This window comes from Oncorhynchus gorbuscha, unplaced genomic scaffold, assembly GCF_021184085.1.
Source record: "Oncorhynchus gorbuscha isolate QuinsamMale2020 ecotype Even-year unplaced genomic scaffold, OgorEven_v1.0 Un_scaffold_7905, whole genome shotgun sequence".
Lineage (NCBI taxonomy): Eukaryota > Metazoa > Chordata > Actinopteri > Salmoniformes > Salmonidae > Oncorhynchus > Oncorhynchus gorbuscha.
Genome location: NW_025745581.1, coordinates 3,477 through 10,058, shown reverse-complemented (window position 1 = coordinate 10,058; position 6,582 = coordinate 3,477). Strand labels below are relative to the sequence as shown.

Genomic DNA, 6,582 nt, shown 5'->3' with positions numbered 1-6,582 from the left:
GTGTATATATCTATGTCTAACCTCTGGCTGTGTGCGGAGGTGTCCAGCGCCCTGCGCGTGGGTGTTGGGGAGCCCTGCTCCGTCACACTCAGCACCTCCAGGCTCTTCCTCTCCGGCCGGCACCGGCCATGACGGGTCAGCATGGGAGAGTCCACCCGCTTCCTAGGGGGATCTGCTGGGAGACCTTAGAAAGGTTAGAATCCAGGTCTCAGAGGTACACAGAAAGGTTAAAGCACCTCTAACCTACGTTAATTTAAAGCACTGGTGCATCAAAACACAAATATGTCGGGAGGTTTTGACATGCTGACGTGTCGGACAAAGAAACCGCAGACCTACAGGACTTTTATTTTGAAACAGACTCGCCAGATGTTGCTTACTGTCACTACCTTCACAGATACCTATCAGTAAGTCAGGGTTGGCTAGAAATAGAATGTTCCAAATTATTTCTTAGAATGCTAGGCTAGAATAGAATATGAATCGAATGTCTCTGGGAGAGATCAGAGTGTCCAATAAGTGTCGGTTAGGTTGTTGATTCTTTCTAATATATGTTGTCTAATGTTGTCTAAAGGTTTTCTTTCCAACCTATGCTGTCTAAAGGTTTTCTTTCCAATATGCTGTCTAGGGTTTCTTTCTAACCTATGCTGTCTAAAGGTTTTCTCTAACCTATATGTCGTTCTGGGCGGCAGGTCTTCATCCTCACAGCCTTTCAGATGCTCTTTCACCAATCCAAAAGAGAAATAGTAGATCATCTTCTCCTGGTTGTCTCTGAGAAAACGAGAGAGAGTGGGTAGGTGAGTGGTGAGTGAGTGAAAGTGGTGGTGAGTGAGTGAGTGAGTGAGTGAGTGGTGAGTGAGTGAGTGGTGGTGGTGGTGGTAGGTGAGTGAGTGGTGGTGGTGGTGAGTGAGTGAGAGAGAGAGAGAGAGAGAGAGAGAGAGAGAGAGAGAGAGAGAGAGAGAGAGAGAGAGAGAGAGAGAGAGAGAGAGAGAGAGAGAGAGAGAGAGAGAATGAGGAGAGAGTGAGAGAGAGAGAGAGAATGAGAGGGAATGAGAGAGTGAGAGAGAGAATGAGAAGTGAGAAGATGAAGAGAGAGAGAATGAAGAAAGTGAGAGAGATAGAAAGAGACAGAGGGAATGAGAGAGAGAGAGAGAGAGAGAGAGAGAGAGAGAGAGAGAATGAGAGAGAGAGAGAGAGAGAGAGAGAGAGAGAGAATGAGAGAGAGTGACAGAGAGAGAATGAGAGAGAGAGAGAGAGAGAGAGAGAAAGTAAGAAGAAAGAAAATGAGAGAGAGTGAGAGAGAGAGAGAGACAGAAAGAAAGAAAGAAAGAAAGAAAGAGAAAGAGAGAGGAAGAGAGAGAGAATGAGAGAGAGTGAGAGAGAGAAAGAAAGAAAGAAAGAGAAAGAGAGAGAGAATGAGAGAGAGAGAGAGAGAGAGAGAGAGAGAGAGAGAGAGAGAGAGAGAGAGAGAGAGAGAGAGAGAGAGAGAGAGAGAGAGAGAGAGAAAGAGACATTCAGGGATTGATAAAGATGTTTAAATCAGAGCATAATGTGAGAGTTGGCGGGACAACAGCAGAAGGAGAAAGAGCCATTGTTTATATCTGTGGTCGTGTTAATGCTTTGCCAGAGTGATGTAACATTTGACATGCCAAAAAAGCAGATTGGTCAGTCAATAGAGAGAGAGAGAGATTGTCTCTTTTTGCTGGAATATCACAATCAGTCCCCCTGTCCCAATTTCTTTATTAATTTTACCTTTATGTAAACTAGGCAAGTTCTTATTTTCAATGACTGCCAAGGAACAGTGGGTTAACGACCTGTTCAGGGGCAGAATGACAGATTTGTACCTTGTCAGCTCGGGGGTTTGAACTTGCAACCTTCCAGTTACTCGTCCAACGCTCTAACCACTAGGCTACCCTGCTGTCCCAATACTGTCCCAATACTCCACAAAGTCCTATTTCCTGGGTTGGATTACCTTTAGTTCTCCAGAGAGAGACAGAGAGAAAAATACTAGGATAGAGAAAGGCAGGAAAACACTAGATGGGAGAAGGGGAGCGAGAGATATAGAGAGAGGCTAGTAAGGAGGAGCAGAGTGAGAGAAACAGAGAGATAGAGAATGTTGAATGGAATTGACAGAGAGAGATAGAGAGCGAAAGAGAGCACGAGCGAGAGGAAGAGAGAGCAGAGAGAGAGAGAGATCAATAGTTCATTTCCACAGCAACCAGTGAACGGTGACACTACAGGGGCCACATCAAGGGACACTCACACTGGAGGTCCCGGGTCAGCTTTCCCGGTCGCTAAAAGCAGCCCAGATAGTACTCACTCCTCACACTGCAGGTCCTGGGTCAGTTTCCCCCGGTCTCTGAAGCAGCCCAGCGAGTGCATGCTGTCCAGCACATCGGGGTCCAGCTCGGTCAGCGACACGATCCTCTTCACACACACACGCCTGGGAGGTGGCTGCTCCGGGCACGGCTCGTTACGACCACCACTGGCAGGGGAGAGATACGGAGAGGGGGAAAAGCGAGGGATAGAGAGAAAGACAGACGACGGGGAGAGAGTCGGATGAGTAGAGAGTTCCGAGAAACGGCCACATACACGAGCAACATGTCGAACTATTCAACGGACTGTCTTGGTTTTAGTCTTCTGTTCGGAGAAAAGAAGACAATGATTAAGTTATGAGAGAAAACAGAGTACAACGGAGTGAGTGTACTTACAGATACCAGGAGTGTTTTTGTATGGCTTCTAGCTGTAAAAGAACACAGACGCAGCCAGTTAGTTACCCACACAGTACTCCTACTACGTCTAGTCAGTACCGTGAGTCTCTCTCCTCCCCTCTCCTACTACGTCTAGTCAGTACCGTGAGTCTCTCTCCTCCCCTCTCCTACTACGTCTAGTCAGTACCGTGAGTCTCTGTCTACCCCTCTCCTACTACGTCTAGTCAGTACCGTGAGTCTCTCTCCTCCCCTCTCCTACTACGTCTAGTCAGTACCGTGAGTCTCTCTCCTCCCCTCTCCTACTACGTCTAGTCAGTACCGTGAGTCTCTCTCCTCCCCTCTCCTATTACGTCTAGTCAGTACCGTGAGTCTCTCTCCTCCCCTCTCCTACTACGTCTAGTCAGTACCGTGAGTCTCTCTCCTCCCCTCTCCTACTACGTCTAGTCAGTACCGTGAGTCTCTCCTCCCCTCTCCTACTACGTCTAGTCAGTACCGTGAGTCTCTCTCCTCCCCTCTCCTACTACGTCTAGTCTGTACCGTGAGTCTCTCTCCTCCCCTCTCCTACTACGTCTAGTCAGTACTGTGAGTCTCTGTCTACCCCTCTCCTACTACGTCTAGTCAGTACCGTGAGTCTCTCTCCTCCCCTCTCCTACTACGTCTAGTCAGTACCGTGAGTCTCTCTCCTCCCCTCTCCTACTACGTCTAGTCAGTACCGTGAGTCTCTCTCCTCCCTCTCCTATTACGTCTAGTCAGTACCGTGAGTCTCTCTCCTCCCCTCTCCTACTACGTCTAGTCAGTACCGTGAGTCTCTCTCCTCCCCTCTCCTACTACGTCTAGTCAGTACCGTGAGTCTCTCCTCCCCTCTCCTACTACGTCTAGTCAGTACCGTGAGTCTCTCTCCTCCCCTCTCCTACTACGTCTAGTCAGTACCGTGAGTCTCTCTCCTCCCCTCTCCTACTACGTCTAGTCAGTACTGTGAGTCTCTCTCCTCCCCTCTCCTACTACGTCTAGTCAGTACCGTGAGTCTCTGTCTACCCCTCTCCTACTACGTCTAGTCAGTACCGTGAGTCTCTGTCTACCCCTCTCCTACTACGTCTTGTCAGTACCGTGAGTCTCTCTCCTCCCCTCTCCTACTACGTCTAGTCAGTACCTTGAGTCTCTGTCTACCCCTATCCTAGTAGGTCTAGTAAGTACCGTGAGTCTCTCTCCTCCCCTCTCCTACTACGTCTAGTCAGTACCGTGAGTCTCTGTCTACCCCTCTCCTACTACGTCTAGTCAGTACCGTGAGTCTCTCTCCTCCCCTCTCCTACTACGTCTAGTCAGTACCGTGAGTCTCTGTCTACTCTTCTCCTACTACGTCTAGTCAGTACCGTGAGTCTCTCTCCTCCCCTCTCCTACTACGTCTAGTCAGTACCGTGAGTCTCTCTCCTCCCCTCTCCTACTACGTCTAGTCAGTACCGTGAGTCTCTCTCCTCCCCTCCTCCTCTCCACGTCTAGTCAGTACCGTAGTCTCTCTCTACTTTCTCCTGGTCTAGTCAGTACCGTGAGTCTCTCTCCTCCCCTCTCCTACTACGTCTAGTCAGTACCGTGAGTCTCTCTCCTCCCCTCCTACTACATCTAGTCAGTGTAGTGAGTCTCACCTCCCTCTCCTACTAGGTCTAGTCAGTACCGTGATTCTCTCTCCTCCCCTCTCCTATACGTCTAGTCAGTACCGTGAGTCTCTCTCCTCCCTCTCCTACTACGTCTAGTCAGTACCGTGAGTCTCTCTCCTCCTCTCCTACTCACGTCTAGTCAGTACCGTGGAGTCTCTCTCCTCCCCTCTCCTACTACGTCTGAATCAGTACCGTGAGTCTCTCTCTACCCCTCTCCTCCCCTACTATGTCTAGTCAGTACCGTGAGACTGTGTCTACCCCTCTCTCCACCACTACGTCTGAGTCAGTACCGTGAGTCTCTCTCTGCCCCTCTGCTCCCCTCTCCTACTACGTCTAGTCAGTGGTGAGTCTGTGTCTACCCCTCTCCTCCACCACTACGTCTAGTCAGTACCGTGAGTCTCTCTCTACCCCTCTCCTCCCCTCTCCTACTACGTCCTAGTCAGTACCGTGAGTCTCTCTCCTCCCCTCTCCTACTACGTCTAGTCAGTGCCGTGAGTCTCTCTCTGCCCCTCTCCTACTACGTCTAGTCAGTACCGTGAGTCTCTGTCTACACCTCTCCTCCCCTACTACGTCAGTCAGTGCCGTGAGTCTCTCTCTACCCCTCTACTCCTCTCCTCGGCGTCCTAGTCAGTCCGTAGTCTCTCTCCTCCCCTCTCCTACTACGTCTAGTCAGTGCGAGTCTCTGTCCATACCCCTCTTTCCTACTACGTCTAGTCAGTACCGTGAGTCTCTGTCTACCCCTCTCCTCCCCTACTACGTCTAGTCAATACCGTGAGTCTCTCTCTACCCCTCCTCCCCTCTCCTACTACGTCTAGTCAGTACCATGAGTCTCTCTCTACACCTCTCATCCCCTACTACGTCTAGTCAGTACCGTGAGTCTCTCTCTACCCCTCTCCTACTACGTCTAGTCAGTACCGTGAGTCTCTGTCTACCCCTCTCCTCCCCTACTACGTCTAGTCAGTACCGTGAGTCTCTCTCCTCCCCTCTCCTACTACGTCTAGTCAGTACCGTGAGTCTCTGTCTACCCCTCTCCTCCCCTACTACGTCTAGTCAGTACCGTGAGTCTCTCTCCTCCCCTCTCCTACTACGTCTAGTCAGTACAGTGAGTCTCTCTCTACCCCTCTCCTCCCCTACTATGTCTAGTCAGTACCGTGAGACTGTGTCTACCCCTCTCCTCCACCACTACGTCTAGTCAGTACCGTGAGTCTCTCTCTACCCCTCTGCTCCCCTCTCCTACTACGTCTAGTCAGTACCGTGAGTCTCTGTCTACACCTCTCCTCCACCACTACGTCTAGTCAGTACCGTGAGTCTCTCTCTACCCCTCTCCTCCCCTCTCCTACTACGTCTAGTCAGTACCGTGAGTCTCTCTCCTCCCCTCTCCTACTACGTCTAGTCAGTACCGTGAGTCTCTCTCTACCCCTCTCCTACTACGTCTAGTCAGTACCGTGAGTCTCTGTCTACACCTCTCCTCCCCTACTACGTCTAGTCAGTACCGTGAGTCTCTCTCTACCCCTCTACTCCCCTCTCCTACGACGTCTAGTCAGTACCGTGAGTCTCTCTCCTCCCCTCTCCTACTACGTCTAGTCAGTACCGCGAGTCTCTGTCTACCCCTCTCCTACTACGTCTAGTCAGTACCGTGAGTCTCTGTCTACCCCTCTCCTACTACGTCTTGTCAGTACCGTGAGTCTCTCTCCTGCCCTCTCCTACTATGTCTAGTCAGTACCGTTAGTCTCTCTCCTCCCCTCTCCTACTACGTCTAGTCAGTACCGTGAGTCTCTCTCCTCCCCTCTCCTACTACATCTAGTCAGTACCGTGAGTCTCACTCCTCCCCTCTCCTACTACGTCTAGTCAGTACCGTGAGTCTCTCTCCTCCCCTCTCCTACTACGTCTAGTCAGTACCGTGAGTCTCTCTCCTCCCCTCTCCTACTACGTCTAGTCAGTACCGTGAGTCTCTCTCCTCCCCTCTCCTACTACGTCCAGTCAGTACCGTGAGTCTCTCTCCTCCCCTCTCCTACTACGTCTAGTCAGTACCGTGAGTCTCTCTCCTCCCCTCTCCTACTACGTCTAGTCAGTACCGTGAGTCTCTCTCCTCCCCTCTCCTACTACGTCTAGTCAGTACCGTGAGTCTGTGTCTACCCCTCTCCTACTAGGTCTAGTCAGTACCGTGAGTCTCTCTCCTCCCTCTCCTACTACGTCTAGTCAGTACCGTGAGTCTCTGTCTACCC

At 50.9% G+C, this 6,582-nt stretch overlaps 1 long non-coding RNA gene across 1 annotated transcript; it reads right to left on the bottom strand.

Moving 5' to 3' along the window:
- Positions 1 to 738: 738 nt before the first annotated feature.
- LOC124019211 lies at positions 739 to 2,738 on the bottom strand. Its single transcript, XR_006835753.1, has 3 exons — positions 2,706 to 2,738; positions 2,315 to 2,479; positions 739 to 765 (listed from the first exon to the last, which is right to left on the bottom strand). It is a non-coding gene; the product is annotated as an uncharacterized LOC124019211 (long non-coding RNA).
- Between the last annotated feature and the right edge of the window lie 3,844 nt (positions 2,739 to 6,582).